Raw genomic sequence first — 22,267 nt, forward strand, 5'->3', positions numbered from 1 at the left:
GCGACATCCACGAGAAGATACAGTATCTTCGAATGCTACGCCGTATTCATTGCAGTCAATAACCAGCTTCGTAAACAAGAGAAAACAGCGGTCGCAAGTGTTGCAAGGTGGGTGGGGGGAGAGAGAGTGGGGGGGGGGGGGGGGGGAGCGGAGTTCGAGGCGGCAGCCACTTTGCGGAGCGCCGCGGCGCGCCTCGCCACGCCATCCGGCAGCCAGGCAGCGACTTTAAAAGTTTCGGAAGCAATTCCATTAGCAGCGCCGGCCTGACAGGCGGCGTCGCGACGCGCCGCGCCACGGAGTCGCGCTCTCTGCCGCGAGAGACGGCCCGCGCCTGCAGGGCTGCCTACTGCTCCTCTGCTGTGCCAACACGGCAACACCTGCTCTGTTTGTGGTGCGCAGATTAGGAGATATGACACCAAAATACACTTACGAGGAACGGAACTGTAGACACCTCCGTGCTAGCATGGAACGAGCTCTTTTACGGTGGCGTCGCTTGGTGGCGCAAACTACACTACTGGCCATTAAAATTGCTACACCAGGAAGATGATGTGCTACAGAAGCGATATCTAACCGACAGGAAGAATATGCTGTGATATGCAAATGATTAGCTTTTCAGGGCATTCACACAAGGCTGGCGCCGGTGGTGACACCTACAACGTGCTGACATGAGGAAAGTTTCCAACCGATTTCTCATACAGAAACAGCAGTTGACCGGTGAAACGTTGTTGTGATACCTCGTGCAAGGAGGAGAAATGCGTACCATCACGTTTCCGAATTTGATAAAGGTCGGATTGTAGCCTATCGCGATTGCGGTTTATCGTATCGCGACATTACTGCTCGCGTTGGTCGAGATCCAATGACTCTTAGCAGAATATGGAATCGGTAGGTTCAGGACGGTAATACGGAACGCCGTTCTGAATCTCAGCGGCCTCGTATCACTACCAGTCGAGGTGACGGGCATCTTATCCGCATGGCTGTAACGTCTCGATCCCTGAGTCAACACATGGGGACATTTGCATGACAACAACCATCTGCACGAACAGTTAGACGACGTTTGCAGCAGCATAGACTATCGGCCAGGAGACCATGGATGCGGTTACCCTTGACGCTGTATATCACAGACAGGAGCGCCTGCGATGGTGTACTCAACGACGAACCTGGGTGCGCGAATCGCAAAACGTCATGTTTTCGGATGAATCAGGTTCTGTTTACAGCATCATGATGGTCGCATCCATGTTTGGCGACATCGCGGTGAATACCCATTGGAAGCGTATTTTCGTCATCGCCATACTGGTGTATCACCCGGCGTGATGGTATGGGGTGCCATTGGTTACACGTCTCGGTCACCTCTTGTTCGCATTGACGGCACTTTGAACAGTGGACGTTACATTTCACATGTGTTACGACGCGTGGCTCTACCCTTCATTCGATCCCTGTGTAACCCTACATTTCAGCAGGATAATGCACGACGGCATGTTGCAGGTCCTGTACGGGCCTTTCTGGGTACAGAAAATGTTCAGCTTCTGCCCTGGCCAGCACATTCTCCAAATCACTTGTAAGGTGTCAGGCCAAACCAACACCTTCCATGAAAACCCTGACATGATAAGCAAATCCAGTAGTATGTCACATAGCTCGGAATAAATCGTGACATTAAATTAACCAAAGTAATACGAGTAACGAGTGAGCAAATGGAATACCACAGACTAACACAAGAATGCCTAAATGCATGTCGTACCTTCCCACCGTGAGACAGACGCAGTTCCGAGGGGAGAAACGAGAACAGAAGCCGAGAGCAGAACCGTGTTAAGCTAGAAGGCTCTACGATAAGGGAGGGGCTGGACACCCACGCCGCCAGCCTACCTGAACGACTAAACAACCCGCACGTTTTAGCGTGAGGCTTTTTCGCGTCTCAGGTACGTAAAGGACCACCCCCCAGCCCATGTTAAAAGCTAGAGCCCTCCAGAAAAACAGTATAGATCTTACGATAACACAAAAAGGGCCACTACCATCCGCAAGTTTTAGCGTGAGACTTTTTCGCGTCTCAGGTACGTCAAAGACCACTCCCCAGCCCATGTTAAAAGATAGAGCCCTCCAGAAGAACGGTATAGATCTTACGATAACGCTAAAAGGACCATACTAGCTGCAGGTTTTAGCGTGAGACTTTTTAGCGTCTCTGTTACGTTGCAAACTTTGAAAACATTGCCCCACCACGAAAAGTATAACGTTTCTCATTGGATAGACAGAATTTTTGTAGGCGGAGCTTAAGATTAACATTGAGACCCTGACTGGTCAGATGAAAACATAGCCAGATAGTTTTTTTAAACCAACTTCGGTAAATTGTAGTAAGGAGAAGTTAGAGGAGAGTGAGTTCCGAGACGGCGAGCTGGATGGCTGGTGCACCGGCCGCTGTCTCCCTGACGCTGTCTAAACACCGACAAGATAATGAACGCACGCGATGCCGCATTTTTGATCGCATAAGGCTTCACTCAGAACTGCAGAAGTCTCATCTGTTACACCCCCTTTTTTGCGTAATACTAGTGTCGATCGTTAATTAAAACTCATGGTGTTCACATTTGCCACTTGAAGTAAAGATTTTGAAACGCGATGATTTTTCTATTTTATAGTTATTGAGAAGCACATCAACCACTGTAATTTACGACAGGTTAGATAAGTAATTAAAGATAATTGAGGGTCACTGTAGACCATTTTGATAGTTTTCTCTTTTGTGAAACTTAAATTAAACCTAGATTATAGATGTGATATGGCATAGGTCATCCTTCGATCGATTGTAGAACTTGGAAACCCATTCAAGGAATATTCGTTCACATTTTTGTTGAACGCAGTTGGTTTTTACCATCCTGTATTAAAACATTTCCTTTTATCAATAGTGCAATTTATAAACGATGTTTTGTGAGTAGAATAAAATTTCCAATGGTAAACTTAACTGCTTTTTCGACGTTATTTTAGCAGCTAACTAAAAATAGGAAAGCCTTGAACCCTTTCCACTAAATTTAGTTAGTATTAAGATTCTTTTACAGGGAGTGCAGTGGAGCTGACGCTGAGATCATTAAGTATTTGATTATATCATCGCTAGTCTTACTGAACTTTTCTGAATTCTACATGTCATGTGTGGTCTGGCGTCTCCTTACCAGCAACAGGTCCCAGGTTCAAACTAGTTAATTCCCTAAAAAACACACTCAGAGCGTCGTTGCGCGAAAGTGGTATGGAGACACGATATAGAACAAACAGACACCACCATGAATCTTTAGACACTCACCAACTGAAAACGTCTGGTCAATGGTGGCCGAGCAACTGGTTCGTCACAATACGCCACTCACTACTCTTGATGAACTGTGGTAACGTGTTGAAGATGCAACGGCAGCTGTACCTGTACACGCCATCCAAGCTCTGTTTGACTCAATGCCCAGGAGTATCAATGCCGTTATTATGGCCAGAGATGGTTGGCTCGGCTCTGAGCACAATGGGACTCAACTGCTGTGGGCATCAGTCCCCTAGAACTTAGAACTACTTAAACCTAACTAACCTAAGGACATCACACACGTCCATGCCCGAGGCAGGATTCGAACCTGCGACCGTAGCAGTCGCACGGTTCCGGACTGCGCGCCTAAAACCGCGAGACCACCGCGGCCGGCAGAGGTGGTTGTTCTGGGTACTGATTTCTCAGGATCTATGCACTCAAATTGCGTAAAAATGTAATCGCATGTCAGTTATAGTATAACATATTTGTCCAATGAATACCCGTCTATGATCTGCATTCCTTCTTGGTGTAGCAATTTTAATTGCCAGTAGTGTATGCAAGGCGTCGGAACGATTCATAATCGTTCAGCTCTCACTTGTTATTTAAAGAGGTCAGTTGGAAAAGCCATTTTACGGTGTATGATGGAGACTACGTAGTGTACCGGAAGCATCTCCAACACGTCATTTAAGATTAAATGAATTCGCATTTGCAAATAAGGACTCCTACTATCAGCTGTAGAATGGAATGACGACAGTGAAAATTTGTGACGGACCGGGACTCGAACCCGGATTTCCCGCTTATCGCGAGCTGTCGTCTTACCATTTGGCTATCCGTACACGACTTACGGCCAGACCCAAACTTCCATACGTCCTCAACTATGTGTCTATGACCTGAACTCGTACATCCATTGTATATATTCCCGTACAGGTTAGACGTTGTACTCGAAAGTTGCTTGCCCGTTAAATACGATATTGCATGCATGTCCAAATTAACTTTGCATCATAGTAACAATAACATAGGCACTGCAATATCATATTTATCTGCCGATACCTGGCAAGCGATTTTCAAGTACAACGTCTAACCTGTAAGGGAATATACATAATGGATGTACGAGTTAAGGTCATAGACGACTTTGAAGTTTCACTGTCGTGATTCCATTCTACAGCTGGTAGTCCCTAATCGCAATTGCGAATTCATTTAATGTGTTTTGTAACGGCTGAAGTGGCCGCAGTGCCGGTTTATTTGAACATGCATGCTGGTCCAAAGGAACTTTGCATCGCAATCAGAATAATATATGCATTGCAACTTCGTATCGACGACATTTCAGGGTCGCACACGCCAAGTATTTTCCGTATCATAGTGTATAAAATTGAATTTTTCTTGATCTTCTCACATTATATGTGATGAACTATGATTTGGAGTGATGAATCACGCCATATGTTGCAACAATTCGATGAAAGGGTTTGAGTTTCGCGAATACCTGGAGAACGTTACCTACTATCATGTGTAGTACCAAAGTGAGGTAAGGGAAAGGTGTTGCTATGCTATGTGATGGATTTCGTGGTTAGGTTGTGGCCTCCTCATTGTGCATAAGAAAACGCTAAACGCACATTTTGCGCCGTTGTGTACTGCGTACACTAGTGGAATAGTTTCGAGACGATGACTGTAGCAGTTCGACAACGCACCATGTCACGATGCAGCACCTGTGAGGCAGCCGTTGTAACGGATCATTTCCGCATCGCGACTGTCAACGAGTGCTGATCGCTACTGCGAATGACAGTGACGGTTTCTCGGTGTCCGTGGGAGAGTGTTGAGGTAAAGGGCTGTGTTCTCCTAATCCGGCTAACGGGTGCTGCCTTGGCCGCGCTGCGTTGTCTGCCAAGACGAGTGTTTTTACAAAACAGCTGGCGTTTCCAGGTACGTTTTGGGAAACAAATCCATTAAGTGTCGGCAGGCAGCAGCACTTTGCAGTAGTATGACGAGGGTTAGCAGGAAATGGTCAATAGCAGTGACAACTTTCTGATCTGGAGGCTGCCTGGATGAAATATGTGCAAATGAAAAAGAATATAATGGAAACGTGAGCAGCTCGCGATGAACAGTAGTGCAACTGACAACTCGTGCATATGATGTTATGTATATATATTTGACGATGCTGGTGCTGATTCTGCATTTAACATTTGACTATGCCACTATGGATGCAGTACATTAGGGCTTTGTTTTATAAAACAGGTGTGCCTCTTCGCACTTAAAGCGCACAAATGCGTATATTAGTCAGTAGCACTTTTCATTGTGGTCTATGTATTGTTTTTAAGCTGTAGACAATCTGCGAGTGTATTTATGTTTTTCCCATTTTGTGTTGCAGATCTGATGATGGTCATTATAGATCGAAACCGGTAATCTGTTAACAAAACATTTGTGACCATAGACGTAAATTAAAGGAAACTTGCGATAAATAATCGCTAGTACTGGAAGCGTGTAATGGGGTTGCGCAAATACATTGTATGTGTACATGCAAGTGAAGTCATAGTTATCGTATAAGGAATACTCGTCAGTCGAAAATGGGCTGAAACGAGTCGTATCGATCTCTACCTTTTCAGATGTATCCCTGAAAGATTATGTTGATATTCTATCAGAGGCGGCCAAATGAAAAAGAGAAATACTGAAGAAAGTAAGCAAATTATAATTTTAAAACTAATCGCCATTACGGTTGACACATTTATCCCAGAGTGAGAAAAGAAAAATGCTTGCGGAACAATGTATCTAGGCATGCGCATCTTCGTCCGAAACAAATAAACGGCCACGATTGTCCTTCTTCAGGCTTCCACAAATATGAAATCGCCTGGGGAGGGATCATGACTGTGTGGAGGATGTTTAAGAGCTTTCCAGCAAAACTTTTACAGCGTAGTCGAAACGACCTTAGGCAAACATGGGCGGGCTTTATCCTGCAACATAATATGCCGTCTCTCAATAATCCAGGGCTTTTGGAACCATTCGCTCGCCTCACTGTTTGCAAAGTGTCCGCTTGTGTTAATTGTGGCGCCGCGTTCCAGAATGTCAACGAGTAGCAGTCCCTTACAGTCAAAGGAAAAGGTCTCCATTACTTTCCCGGAGCAGGTGTGCCGACTGTTTCGACTACGCTGCTGAAGTTCCGCTGGAAAGCCCTTACACATCCTCCACACAGTCCCACTCTCACCACACGTGATTTCCAAATTTTTGAAGCCCTGAAAAAGGACATTTGTGGACAATTTGCTTCGGACGAAGAAGTGGACGCCTAGTTACAGTCATGGATTCCATACACAACCGGAAACATTTTTAAATTAAGCCATTGATCGTCTTGTCTCACGGTTGGATAAATACACTAAAAGATGTGGCGATTACTTTTGAAATATAATCAGTTTGTGTTAGATTCTTAAAAACTCTTTTTCTTCGGTACGGGGAGACGTATCTAGGTGATAGTTTGCATACTCAAGTCTATAGTCCCTTGGCTGTATAACTAGGGTAAACTTTTAAGTAAATGCAATCAAAAAATACGGTCATTTATTTCACATATTCTGATTGCGGCAAACTATATCACATAAACTTACAGGGTACTTCACGGTGATGTAGAATCATAAAATTGGGCAAGAAGCAAGGTTTCACATTAAAAGTAAATTAAAAATTCCGAACAGAATTAATTTGTAACTGTACGACATTTCGTCATTTGCTGTCCGTCTTCAAAATTAAAACATCCTCGAAAGTCCTCGAATTCCTAAGACCGATATTTTGCCTGTATCAGTGTCGGTAACAGACCCTCAGAGCTTGAGTCCTATTCGCACTTCTACAATTTTTTTCCCTTTGTCTCGTTTTCATTTGACTGTCCCTTGCAGAAATGATTGTTACTGAACATTTCTTAGAAGCTTTTTTTTTCTTTTTTTCTTTTTTTTGAGAATTGGGTCGTATTGTCCTAAGAAAATGATGTTCGGTCGCTGAACCTCCAACTGTACACTGAGGTGGCAAAAATCATGGGATAGCGAAGTGCACATACAGTATACAGAAGGTGGTAGTATCGCGTATACTAGGTATAAGGGAGCAATGCATTGGCGGAGCGGTCACTAGTACTCAGGCGACTCGTGTGAAAAGGTTTCCGACGTGCTTACAGCCACATGCCAGTAATTAACAGACTTTGATCGCAGAATGGTAGTCGGTGGAGCTAGACACATGGGACATTTCATTTCGGAAATCGTTAGGGAATTCAGTACTCCGAGATCCACAGTGTCAAGAGTGTGTGTATTTCCGAAGTTACTTCTCACCACGGGCAACGCAGTTGCGGACGGCTTTCACATTACGACTGAGAACAGCTGTGTTGGCGTAGAGTTGTCAGTGCTAATAGACAAGCAGAGCTGCGTGAAATAACCGCAGAAATCAATGTGAGACACACGAAGAACGTCTCCGTTAGGACAGTGCGGCGAAATTTGGCGTTTTGGGCTGTGGTAGCAGACTACCGACTCAAGTGCCTTTGCTAACAGCACGAAATCGTCTGCAGCGTCTCTCCTGGACTCGTGGCCATATCGGTTGGACCATATACGTCTGGAAAACCGTGGCTTTGTTAGATGAGCAACAATTTAAGCTGGTAAGAGCTGGTGGTAGGGTTCGAGTGTGGCGCAGGCCCCACCAACCCATGGACGGGAGTTGTCAACAAGGCACTGTGCAATCTGGAGGTGACTCCGTAATTGTGTGGGGTGTGTTTGGAATGGATTGGGTTCTATGGATCAACTGACCTATTTGGAGACCAACTGCAGCCGCTCATGGACTTCATCTTCTCAAGAAACGAAGGAATTTTTATGGATGACAATGTCACTAGGCCACAAGAGATACTGGTTTGAAGAACATTCTGGACAGTTCGACCGAATGATTTGGCCTCCCAGATCGCCCTGCATGAATTCCATCGAACATTTACGAGACATAAGCGAGAGATCAGTTCGTGCACAAAATCCTGCACCGGCAACACTTTCGTAATTACCGACGGCTATAATAGAGGCAGCAATCAGCACTCCGCCTTTCAGGCCACGAGTTGCCTACCGGGACCATCCGACCGCCGTGTCATCCTCGGTGGAGGATGCGGATAGGAGGGGCGTGGGATCAAGCACACCGCTCTCCCGGTCTTAAGATGGTGTTCTTGACCGAAGCCGCTACTATTCGGCCTAGTAGCTCCTCAATTGGCATCACGAGGCTGAGTGCACCACGAAAAATGGCAACAGCGCATGGCGGCCTGGATGGTCACCGATTCAAGTGACGACCACTCCCGACAGCGCTTAACTTCGGTGACTTCACGGGAACCTGTGTATCCACTGCGGCATGGCCGTTGCCACATAATAAAAGCAGCGTGGCTCAATATTTCTGCAGGGGATTATCAACGACTTGTTGAGTACATGTCACGTTGAGTTGGTGCAGTACGCCGGGCAAAGGGAATCCGACACGATATTAGGAGGTACCTCAAGACCTATGTCAACTCAGTATAAAAATATGAAGGAAACGTAAGAAGACCTGTACGCACGTTTCCATAGTTGGAACCAATGTACGTCATTACCTGTGTGAGGGAAGCACACCAGAGACACATCCCGTGTGGGCAGGCAGAGACTGAAAAGAAAGCCGGAATGCAGCGCACTGGCGGAGAGAGCGGCTGGCACGGGTGCGAGGCCGAGTTTCCGCGCAGCGCGGCCACGTGGCGGCGGCGGAGGCGGCGCAGCGGTGACTGAGCGACGCCTCGCTCCTCCTCGCCTCTCGCGGCGTCGCCAGCGCCGGGGGCGGCATCGCCGCACGTCCGCCGCCTCCTTGACCATTACCCAAATTGAAACGGAACGCAATCAAGCAAATGGCTGCGGCCCGGCGGACAGAGAGGGAAGTAGTAATCCCGCTAACAGGATTCCTTTCCCTGGCGCGGCGCGGCGCTCGCGACAGCCGCCTCCTGCTGCCCGGCCGCCGCGGGATCGCCGCCTCCGCCGCCTCCCCCCCCCCCCCCCCCCCCTCTGTGAGCACGTCGCTCATGTCGCGGCGGACACCGGCCATTTAGTGGATTGCGCTGCGCCCGAGTGCCACAAACAAGCGAGCGGCGCGTGCTCGCCTTGGCGCGCCGGCTGTGGCGGCACGGGTGTCAGGCTCTGGTGGCGGCGGAGAAACGGGTGAGGGGGGGGGGGGGGGGGGGTTGCAGAGGCGGACGCCGCGGTGAACGACGCATCAAGTCGGAGGCTAGCGAACCGATGAATTAATAATTTCTAATCGCCCACTTTTGATGTAATTTCATAGTCGACTGCCGACCGGGGTGGTCGAGCGGTTCTAGGGGCTACAGTTTGGAAGCGCGCTACTGCTACGGTCTCAGGTTTGAATCCTGCCTCGGGCATGGATGTGTGTGATGTCCTTAGGTTAGTTAGGTTTAAGTAGTTCTAAGTTCTAGGGGACTGGTGACCTCAGAAGTTAAGTCCCACAGTGCTCAGAGCCATTTGAACCATAGCCGACTGTCGATTATTAACCCGCAAAATAGCAATGGTGGAGAGTGTACTTTATTCCAACCTCTTGAAAATACTAATCTACCCCGTAACTTTATATTTTAAAATTGTGAAAATATATTTATTGTTTTTAATGAACTCTTCTACCGGTTTCCATGTACCTTCTAAATTTTTCAGTTAATTGTAACTCAAAAATTTAACACTCAGTGGCAGATGTAGGTTTCCCAAATGAATGCTGCATCCATAATTTACAGGTCCAGGTCTTTACTTCAGCATCTCTTTAAAACGTATATTGAGAGTGAAGAGTCAACGAAAATGAACGAAATCTGCGTTTCTCAGTTTTTTGAGGTGGTCATAATGTCAGTAGTACATGTTATTGAAAATACCGATAACAAACCACGGGCGTCCCAGCTACGTTATTGCTCGTATGCACCCACTGAGCCATGCCTCCAGTAGATCTGGACTACGAACGCCCTCTGCCGGTGCAGTATAGAAGGCAAGCGGCAGTCACTCAGCCCACTCGCTACACTGCTACGCCTTCGTTCTTCTTCTTTGCGACACTGATACCTTGACTCCCTTTCATGTTCCGTCATTTGTTATGTGTCTTCGTACATTTTGAGAAATATAAGTTAAGTAGAACTTCTGCTTGCTGTGTTACCTATTCACAAATCATTTCTGTTCTCGTCAAGCTTTCCTACCACGACAACTGCAGCATCTCTCTGTGGCCCCATCTGTTTACCAATGTGTATGAAGTCGTACACAACACTGGTATTGTCAACCTTGTGCTGAAGCTATTTTCGGATTCTGGACCCTACTTACCGATCGGTACCTCTTTAAGAAGTATGTTGTTAACATAATTCAACAACAATTAAAGAATTTGGTTTTATTTTTAATTTTTTTTCGAGTGTGCATAAAGTGCTTCCCACCCCTCTGGTAACGCGCATTTCGGAAAATGCCTTGGTATTGGTAGTGTTACAATCAATCATTGTAACTTGAAAACTCTTCCGTTGGTTCGTGTCTGCGTAAAACAATGTGGAATTAGTAAAACAAAACCACCAACCCACAAATGTTGGAACTGACCTACACGTCCTAAAAACACAACGGTTAACAGCGCAAATTAACGTTATTAGTTGCAAGCGACCTAGGGCAGGTTTGAGCGCTCTTGTCCAGGCGACGAAATGATGCCTCTCCTGGCTGAACCTCTGTAACAGTGGTACCCGAATAACCCGAGATTAACATTTCTAAAAAGATTTTTCTCCGATATGCATTTCTTTAATTTTATTTGAAACATTTGTCGATGATTAAAAGTTTTGATTAATACGTGTTTACGTGTTTTCCAAACTCAAATGTATTACTTACAGGATGATTTATGCTTGTCTGGCAAGGTTACCTGTGGACGTTTGTTGACGATAAAAATTTTGGATCGATAGCTTGAATTTCTGGCGTTTCATACTGACAGAGGTCCCATTAAGTTGTTTGGTGTTAAGATGTCTTACGAGGTTTGATGTAAGAGCAGTTACACGAAACTGTCGTTTTCGTTAACAAAAGAGGAAAGGCTAGCCATAGACTAATACTTTTCTTTGATTATTTTACTGCCTTTTACATTATTGTCGATATTACTGGCATTTGGTCAAGCGCGATTCTTTTAAATGAATGTTGTTATTCAGCTGATGTTTTACTAACGTGTATTGTAAATACCAAGGAATCAAAGATTTATTACTGTAATAAAGGTTGAGCTAATACATGTAGTACCTTAAGAGACGTTTCAGCAACATTCACTGAAGGAACCCTGTTTTCTAAACAACCAGCTCAAGTGGCAATGGATGCAGGTGAACATACAGATTCGGTGTTCCTTTGCCTGTCGATGGTGAGGATGGAAAAAGGTGTTAAGTGTCCGATCTCCAAGAAAGTGATATTCCTGAAACCGCAGGACCCTTCAGATTATTCTTCGAGTTGGTGATTGGTTTACTCAGAGTGAGTGATACGCAGATTGCCACCCCGAAATGCTTCACTTATAGATGATCGATGTGTCCGTGAAGAAGCTCTTAATAGGTAACAGATCAATTACTGTGAGTACACCGGAAGATAAAGATCCCCATAGCCAGGCGGCTGCCTCCCGCAGAATCAGACGCCAGTGGAGAGGCTGCTGAACCGGCCCAGTGTGTGATGTCCGCCGCGGCTGACGGATGGCGACCGATGCACAGTGTCAGTTGAGTTTCCGACGCCGGTCCCGGACTGCGCCGCCAATAACGGTAAGAGCCGGTGGCCCACGGCCGAGATTTATCAGGGCCGGCGCGGTGTCTCGGCAGGAGGCGGCCCAGCAATCAGCCAGAGTGTGCCCCACGCGGGGCAGCAGCCAGTGGCGCCTCAGGAGGCCGGCCGCCCGCTTCTGATTCACTACGAACGTCCGAAAAGCTTTAACTCTCCCATTCGAGGGTGTCCACACGTGTATATAAGTTGGTGTGCAAAGCTATGTTACGGGTGGTCTCTCTTCCAAAACTGACAATTTTACGTCGTTCTCGATGGAATAAGAGTCGATGGAGAAACCAAAGAAATGGGACTGGCTCAGGGTAAGCGTTCTGGTCCCCTCCCCCTTTAACCTGTACGCTAACGACCAGCCAAAGCCTAATTATACTGTGGTACGTCTCTCGGCTCGAACTGGAATTTGTAGATAAAATTTGTACAAGGCCCACCTAACATTTCTTACCAAGCTAACGACAGTGTGTGATAGTGCTGCTGCTGGTATCTGCACAAGAGCGCCTGTAGTCATGGAGAAAAACAACACGTCAGTCAGTTAGTTACTTCAGCAAATAATGGACATGTTGAGTATACGTGTTACAACGTCCCCTTAGAAAAATTATACAAGACTGTGCTTAAACTGACACACAATATTTCAAAAATCCCTACAAAAGAATGCCCCTGACTAACGTTAACCTATACGTTTCACAAATCACTTACCTCACAAAAATCTTGGTTACTCGAACTACTGCAATACAGCGAGCATCACTACTGCCAGCTAAATAAAAGATTCCAACTACTGAAGGCATTAACTACTGATAGGCATAGTTAGCAAATGAAAGATTTTAATAGAGAACAAACAATGTATTTACCTTCATAGTCATCAAAAGTCATAATATATATAGCAGTTCATGGCATCCAGTCTTACAAATTTCAAAACTCCGCCATTTCTCTCCCCACATCCACCACTGCTGGCGGCTACCCTCCAACTGCGCAACGCTACGCGCTGTTAACAGCTAACAGCCAACACTACAATGGCAGACAACAATGGAAACTAGCCACACACTGCACACAGCACAGCCAGTGATTTTTATACAGAGCGCTACGTGGCGTTACCAACAAGAAAACCTAAACAGCCTACTTACAGTGTGTCCATACTGTCATAAGCAAAACAGTAAAAATGAATGTAGCCATTAATGTTTCGAACGTTTCAAATATTGTGGCATCAAAGTTAAGGCGTTATCCAACGGAAAGCGGTATAGGACAGGATGATGACACTTTCGCAATGTTTCTGGAAGACCTGATCATTCACAAACATTAATATTCACTTGAAAGCTCAACTGAAGTTACCATGGATAGGATAGCGGACAAAGAAAACGACTTTATAGACGACAAAGCGATTAATAATGTTCAAGATTGTTGTGATAGAGGCAGTGGCGGAAATGATATTTCTCAAATAGAACATAACTGTTCTGGTGACTGTGAACCTTCACCAGAAAAGATCTCCAACACTCTCTAAGTACATCTTGAACGTATTTATGATGATTATCATACACCAAGTAAAGTTGCGACCTACAACTCATTGTTGAACAGACATCCATTTACGGAAAGACAAAAATACTCACTGAATATCCATTTCGAGGAAACAAGACAATTAAATAACTGGAGGTAAAACAACACATTCTATCCCAGTTTGGCGTAGCAAGGAATGACGGAAAGTGTGTCAGTTACTGTCACCCAGAATTTCGGGCAATGCAAAAAGCAAGGGAAACTGGGGACAGAAAGTTTAAACATTTTGCAGCTTTCGTAGCACGCCTAAAGAAAGAATATAGAATGTGCCGTAGACACATCATTTATTTCACAACACCCAAAGATGTACAGGGATACCTAGATATTGGCCAGTCTGGGGTTCGTATTGCCGAATATACAAGCTAGAAAACTACCAGCTTCCAGATATAGCCACACTGTATTTGAAGCTCTAATCAAAGTGTATTTAGTTATGAACTAACTTCTGGTGCGACAGTATCTAAAAAAAAGGGGAAAATCAATCGTTGCCTTGGTCCAGTCTGCACTCAATACAACTCACAGCTATACAATAAATGTTGGGGCATCTAACAAAAGAAGATTATCTTTGTCTTCAGGAAAATACTTCCGACCAGGCAGTTCAAATGGCTGTTGAAGACACTTCTCACCAAGCATACATTTGGAGGCTAACACAAGGGGGAAAATGTCGAAGACCATTTAAAATCGTTTTCCCTGAATGTTATTACTCATAATGTTGCAAATAATTAGAAGTGTATACTACTTGGTTGTTCTTGTAGTGCTCTCAAGGACACAAAAATACTAAATGATTCATTTGTCGATAAAGAGATTGAATGTAAATCATTCGGCCAAAAATCATTAAATACATGCCAGAAGGATAACAGACTCTATAAAGAATCTCTGTAGTGACATCGCCACTAAATTATGAAACACAACTGTCGTAATGAAAATCTGTTCTATTATTCGTAAACAGCTACCTGTCCTAGTGTATCAGTCTATGTTAGAATATTCTTGGCAAGCGGCTGGGTACAATTCTCTCACACATGTTTCTGAATTCAAGAATGTGATTAAAATAGCATTTGATTTTGCAATTCAAGAACTGTCCAGATATTGCTTTCGCGACACCTGCCAATTCTGCTTCTGCATATTGTTTCATGCATTTTGTTGAGAAATCTCCCTTACATTTACATAACGGACCGATAGTGCGCAAATTAAGAGTAACATAATCGAATGCTTTCACCATTCTACTCACGGTGGAACGTAAAACTTCAGAATACAGTTGAAATACCGAATTCCTGTCTGAACATAGAGACTTACCTTGTAGGCATTTCCTTTATGCAGACCACTTGGGAATCACAGTTCAGGGGAGGACTTTCAAGGAAATAGAGCGGAAGCTGGAGAAAGCACTCAGAGCCTTCTCAAAACTCTACCAAAATAGCTCCCCTGAACCGAATCTCTCAAAGAGGCAAGTAAGAACAATCCGCCTTCCATCTCTGCAGCCAATGCGAAAACTTTATGTTTCTTGGAATATTGCCATATTAGAACACAAAGATAAAACAACTTATCCGAGTTGACGTTGAATAGATCGTGACATATAGACAACACTGTGGAAAGACCTACCATAAGGTGGCCTCCAGAAATAATATTTTGAGGAAACTTGTAAACAGCAGCCGAGTAAAACATACTATCCTGAGAGCCACCGCCCGAGCACTATGCTTCTCGAATACTCTTGCCCGGTACGGACCAGATCAACCCACATGAAGGAAGTCAACAAAATTCTCAATAAAGCACGTTAAATCACAACAGGCTGTATGGAACCTACGCCCCTAGCAAAGCTTTTCATACATAATGGTTTTGCGAGCCCGAGATACCGAAGAACATCTCATCAATTCACAGAGAAGCTCGACGTCCTCTGTTCGGCATTTAGTGCGAGCCTGGAGGACTGAGATCCCGTAAGAGGTTCTTAAACATGGCCGTTCAAGAACCGCCACCTGAATATCCACCAGCACAGATAGTGCCTGGCGGCTCCATAACAAACTGGAAAACATGGAGGAGCATGAACCCCACAAGAACAGGGTTGGTCCCAGAGGAAACAGATACTATCAGGTGGGGTTACGACTCTTTGGATGATGACAGGTTCGATTGTGGGAACACCTCCTGGCCTGGTCAGACTGTCCCTACAGATGCAACCTTGACTATTTGTAGATGGATAAGACAGAAGTCCTGGAAGTAGCTCAATACTGTGCTGAAAGCCTACGATTGGTTTCCGGACACGAGAAAGTAACACAAGTCGATGAAACTTGTACCGCACTTATCAAACACTGCGACAGTACAGTATAGAAGGTAACTGAAAGAAATACGCAGTGAGACGACAAGAAAGTATAATAATTTTATTCAAAGACAATAATTACATTGAGGTAAATGGAATTTGTGATGGTTCCCTGGACGTGTTCCCATGCTTGGCACGTGTTTTGCACGAGTTACTGTGGTGCAGCGTTTGCTTCCTCCACCAGCGCTGACATACGCTAAGACGTACGTACTACAGTAAGTCTACCCACCACATCCCCAAATGTTCGATGGGATTCATGTCGGGAGTGAACGGGTATGCTGGCTCACATTCTCAGAACTTCTCTACCTAGACAGTTCGACGCTCACGAGAAAGGACTTGACCGGTGAGTGTAAAGATCTAGAGTTCAGCGTACCCATGCAAGGTTATCCCTCTCGACACTGTTTCACCTGTACCTCAGAAACTATCGTGTCGACAGTGTTTTTGGCTGCATTACCTCTCGCCATATGAGAAAACGCAATTTTCCTCAGGAACTTCGCTGAACTTGACGATTTGGTGGTTTACGTATTATGTTGTGGAGAGGCATTACATTGTTTGAGCGTACTAACTTCCCGATCTTTAAAACCGGTACACTCACCGATCGACATTATTGTAATAGCATACTTCTTCCCCATTGGCGTAGTTTTGTGGGTGTATTCGACCCTGCCTTCACTTTTACGAATTACAGTGCGCCATTACGTAGAACTGTGGAGCTCTAACAATAAGACGATATTCGGTGAGTGAACTGGTCTGTCCGTTCTCCCGACTTCGGTCTCTTCGAGCACATGTGTGATGCGCTGGGGTGATGTATTCTAGAGCGTTCAGATACGCCATCGGCCATCTAGCAGTCGTCAACTACGCTGGCGTAGGAACCGAACGCCCTCACACATAAATTCTTAACCTAGGATCCAGCATGACAGCATGTCGAAGGGACCACCGTGAATCGCTGTCACATCATTATAATTATTGTTTTGAATAAAAGTGTAATTTTCTTTTGTCTCACTGGGTACTCTTTCAGTTGTTTTCTGTGTCATATTGTAACAGTTCTTACTATGTATAGTCCCAGTTTCACCGATGTGTGTTACTTGACTATGACACATCGTACGAATATTACTTTCTCCCTAAGTTTTTCACGCTAATAGTACACAAATGGAGACCCTTCCGCCGTTCTCGGATTAATGCGGACCCACAGCTTTACTCGCCCAGGTTTCGCAGTTGTTACAGTTGTTGCCGACCGCAAGTGTCCATCCAGTCCAAGTTGCCACAGTTATAACAAGCAGCTCTGATCGAGTCATTAACAGAGAGTCGACGCCGAGTGTCAGGGGATATCATCATTCGAGCTACAACACCATTATATACTGACTAATTATTAGATTAGTTGGCAACCTCTCTCTGAGTTGAGTCAGATTAGTGTTCCTATTATTGTAATGCCACGGCTTACATCAAACAAGAGATGAGTATTTACTCAATTATTTTAATAAATGATTGTAACTTTTTAGTTATGGTGTTTCAATGCTTTGTGTTTTAATTTACCGTCGCCCTGTGACAAGACTCCTTGCAAGCGTGTAGCAGGCCATCTTCATATAGCAATCAAAGATATGGTTCAAATGGTTTTGAGCACTATGGGACTTAACTGCTGAAGTCATCTGTCCCCTAGAACTTAGAACTACTTAAACCTAACTAACCTAAGATCGTCACACACATCCATGCCCGAGGCAGGATTCGAACCTGCGACCGTAGCGGTCGCGCGGTTCCAGACTGAAGCGCCTAGAACCGCTCGGCCACCCCGGCCGGCTACAGCAATCACTTTCCTGTAGTAGAGATTACGCCTATATGTTGTTTATATGTTGAACTCCAAACTTATTTGGTGAATGCAACACGCGTAACGCTCTGATTAACCCTCAGGAAGACGCCGGTCTATCTACCGAAGTGACAAGCTGTGGGATGGGTGGCGACGACAGGGCGACGCCCTGGCAAGCGTGTGGCAGTAGGTGTCAGAGCGTCAGCGCGTCGCGCCGCCAAAGCGGCGACGCCTATCGCGGCCGCTTTTGTTTGGCCGCCGTCTGAATGCGGCACGTCCGTCCCGGGGCAGTCGTCGGTCCTGCGCCGCTGTGAATACGCCGGGAACGGAGTGAGCGGAGGCGCGCGACTATAAATAATCCGCTATCGCCCGTGAATCAGATGAGCAGCCGCTGGCTAGCCGGCGAGGTATAACCAGCCCAATCTGGCGTAATCCATTGGGGGGGGGGGGGGGGGGGGCACCTGTCCGGTGAGCATCGCTGCGGCGGCGGCGTTATTTCGCCCCCCACTCCCGCCCCCCTCCCCCCTCCTTCCCCCAAACCTAATCCTTTCTGCCTCGCGCCGTGTTTACCACTCCTTCGTCTCGCCGCCGCAGCCGATGAGCGAGTCTCCGCCGGTGGGTGCTGCCTCCTCTGTTGGCGCGGCTGCCTTCCGTGATAAGATCACATTATGATGTATATCGACGGCATTAGTGTATTATGGCTATTGGAAAACCGATTCAATTATTGGGAACTGCACCGCAGGGGGAATAACCGCCGTTATATATGGTCGGCGAAGGGTAGAGGGCCGGCGCTAGGGCGGAGGCGCGGCAGGCAAGCTGCTACAGGGAGGTCGCATAGAACTCAGCGACGCGGGGGCAGGTCACTGTTCCCGAAGGAGGAGCTGTCAGAAGCACTCGAGTGGCGCCGATGTTGATGGCCGAGCACCGGCCAGCACTATGCTCCTTACTGTCTATCAAACATATTGTTTAATGTACACTGCTCGACAAAATTGCAAGATTGCTGTTTTGAAACCCCGTAATTCCCGCCCGTTGCAAAAGTAAAGTCTGAAATTTGGCTCAAAGGCGCGTATAGCCTTCCTCTGTAATGGTACAAAGACGTATCGCCCTGCGACATCACCCTCAGGCTCGACGACGCTTCGGATAGCAAAGTGTCGACACATGCGAAAAAAGGTCACAGTTGGGAAGTTCATGTGACGGGTAAGGTGGGTTGATTATGCCACATCGGCACCAGATTCTACCTCAGTTCTGCCCAATGCCACCGTGGACCTGTCACGCAAGTAGAAGATCGTCACACCACCTCTTACACACACTTCGCCTCTCCTTATGTATCCGAGATGGCAGTCAGAACTGCGACACCTGACTTTGAAATCACGCCGTTTTCTTATGAGTTACTGAGGAAAATATTTCAGACACAGCACCGCTCAGAATTGGTACGAAAACGCCGCTGGTGATGGGACAACTGGCGTCAATGAAACCACCCCTTTTCCTGGGAAGTAGATTCCCCCATATTCCGCCGTTAAAAAGGATCGTTCACAGTGTGACGAGTAACAGGAAGACGTTCTTCACAACCTCTTACACTGCTGACACCATCGGGTGCTTCAACCTTTCTCTAAGGACACTGTGGTGCTGCATCCCCGTTGTACATGTAGCATCCATTTGAAGCGCAGCGCCACCACAACATTTGCGTTTGTGTACAGATTAGAACCACTTAGGACTTTAAAAACCATTCGAAGAAACTTGAACATGATCCGAAGCAGCAAATGATGCTTATGCTTTTCAATCGCTCCTACTTTGTACTCTGCTGTGGCGTGATCACAGGGGAATGTGACAGTGACACATGAGTGAATAAAACAGTAAAGGGTCTCTCTAACACATCCCAATTCGGTAAAACCCTTAGTGGCACCCACCTACAGTATTTGATTATTTTAAAAATTTGCCTATGCAGACAGAACCCGTTACGAGAGTCCCAGGCGTCGCTATTGCCCTTTCGCAGCTGGGCTACTGCTCTTGCGTCTGTTAGCAGGCCATCCGGAAACGGAGTGTGTCGAAGGGGCTGCCGGTCTGCAGGCACCTAGGACTTAGTCACGTGTTCTGCCACTCGCAGAGTGCCATGATTTTGCACCGTAACAGACGAACGTTGTAGGCACCTTTGAACCAAATTTCAAACTTAAGGGTCGCAATGGACGGGAATTAAGAGGTTTCGAAAAAGTTATCAAAAATGCCTCTGAGCACTATGGGACTTAGCATCTATGGTCATCAATCCACTAGAACTTAGAACTACTTAAACCTAACTAATCCAAGGACATCACACAAGTCCATGCCCGAGGCAGGACGAACCTGCGACCGTAGCAGTCGCGCGGCTCCGGACTGAGCGCCTAGAACCGCTAGACCACCGCGGCCAGCGAAAAAGTTATCCTTTAATTCTGTTGCATAGTGTAGTTTCTCCAGGCGGTGCCTCACACGTCATGAATGAGGGTATATCTACTCTAAATGATTCATCGGTTTTGAAATTTCTGTGTTGTTAAAAGTACTGCACTCACAAATATGACTGATGCGTGAACAGAACCGTAAAATCAACAATTTTTCATTCTGCGCTCTACTAATTTAATGGACCCCAAAGGTAAAAGTCACAAGGCGTTAGGTCAGGGAACAGGGCCAATACGACCAATCCAGTGATTTGGAAGTTCGGCGTTTACGTAGTGACGGACATCGACACTCCAGTGAGGGAGTTCCCCGTCTCGTTGGAAAATGAAATTCTCAGAATGAGCAGTTAGTTGGGGAAACGACACAAGTGGAACACATCAAGGTAAGAAGTGCCCCACACAGTCTTCTCACAGAAGAAAATTGGGCCATACAGCGTCGTCTGTGACAAGAACAGAAAACAAATTTCGGTGAATCTCGCCCATGCGACACAATTTCATGAGGATTTTCAGTGTCACACACTCCCACTTTGAGGTTATTAAACTTTCCAGATAAAAGGAAGGTTACTTTGTCAGTAAATATCAGCTTGGAGGCACAAGTTTTAGCCTCAAGTACTTCTGTATCGTGCATGTTTCAATTTTTGCACGATTGCCACGATATGATCTGAAATGTACCTGCTGGCGCAAAATCTTCCACGCAGTTTGCTAGAATATTCCAAGCTGATGCCTTGCGTATACCGTTGATTTTTTCGGCGTATGAAACTTTCCCTCAGCCTCTCCACGGTTACATCTGGTACACTCGGTCGGCCTGTAATTTTCTGTTTACAGAGACGGTCAGTCTCCCTAAACTGTAGACACCAACGCACAATGGTCTGTTTACAGGAATGATTTTCTCGCTTTGGCCCCATCTTTTCAAGGCACTGCACCATAACGTCAACTGGACTGCATAATTCAAACTCGGTGCGTTTAAGATTCTTTTCGTGCATCATTTGTGTTTCTACATATAATACTTTGAAAAGTGCAAAACTTAGAAAATGGGTCAAATGGCTCTGAGCACTATGGGACTCAACTTCTAAGGACATCAGTCCCCTAGAACTTAGAACTACTTAAACCTAACTAACCTAAGGACATCACACACATCCATGCCCGAGGCAGGATTCGAACTTGCGACCGTAGCGGTCTCGCGGCTCCAGACTGTAGCGCCTAGAACCGCACGGCCACTGCGGCCGGCTAACATCCATGTCTGAGGCAGGATTCGAACATGCGACCGTAGCGGTCACGCAGTTCCAGACTGAAGCGCCTAGAACCACTCGGCCACAACGGCCGGCCAGAACTTAGAAAACGAATGAATCATTTAAGGATCTCCCGTATTTGTTTCACATTCAGTGGAGTGCACAGGCAGACTGTCTACACAAACAAAGACAAATTTAAGAACATCACATGGACAGAGCAATAATTCTACGTTTGGAAAGTATTTACGTGACAACGAACACCAATTTAGAAAAACGAGCTCAGTTTTGAACATCCTACATGTACTTTTCCTGAGAGTAAGCAGAAGGATATAGGGGAAGGAAGTGAAACACATAATCATCTGCATAGACATCCGGAAATGGTCTTCAAGATTGAACTACAATACAAAAGCTTTGCAGATAATTTTCGGCGAATCGCAGCTTATTATTTAGCCTCCTTCCTCTTTTTTGGTTTATTCCGGAACCCCTCGCACAATCCCAAGTCATACTTTTAGAGGATTTGTTATTGTGAGCCCGCATCTCGTAGTCATGCGGTAGCGTTCTCGCTTCTCACGCCCGGGTTCCCGGGTTCGATTCCCGGCGGGGTCAGAGATTTTCTCTGCCTCGTGATGGCTGGGTGTTGTGTGATTTCCTTAGATTAGTTAGGTTTAAGTAGTTCTACGTTCTAGGAGACTGATGACCATAGATGTTAAGTCCCATAGAGCTCAGAGCCATTTGAACCCCCCTTTTTTTTGTTACGTCCTTCTGTTATCCAGTAATTTCACGTGATCAGCATGTTAATCTGGATTCGATAGTGTTGGAAGCAGAGGGAGACCAGGTGGGATTTTATTGTACTCTCCACCCACCCCCACCCCCGCTCCCTTACGCACTACTTAACCTAACCTAAGAAAATCACACACATCCATGCCCGAGGCAGGATTCGAACCTGCGACCGGGAGCCAGGAGAGTA

The 22,267-nt window shown here is 46.0% G+C and overlaps 1 protein-coding gene across 3 annotated transcripts in view; it reads right to left on the minus strand.

The window, feature by feature from the left end:
- The window catches only part of LOC126355204 (LIM domain only protein 3-like), a 295,646-nt gene that overhangs the window by 209,358 nt on the left and 64,021 nt on the right, over window positions 1–22,267 (minus strand). The window contains exon 1 of one of the 3 annotated variants that reach the window (XM_050005437.1): window positions 8,826–8,902. The exons of the other annotated variants lie outside the window; for them this stretch is intronic. The gene's annotated coding sequence lies outside the window, so the exon portion shown is untranslated. Of the gene's footprint in view, window positions 1–8,825; window positions 8,903–22,267 lie in introns of those variants that run through there. 3 annotated transcript variants of the gene reach the window in all.

The sequence above is a fragment of the Schistocerca gregaria genome, chromosome 3, assembly GCF_023897955.1.
Source record: "Schistocerca gregaria isolate iqSchGreg1 chromosome 3, iqSchGreg1.2, whole genome shotgun sequence".
Taxonomy (NCBI): Eukaryota; Metazoa; Arthropoda; class Insecta; order Orthoptera; family Acrididae; genus Schistocerca; species Schistocerca gregaria.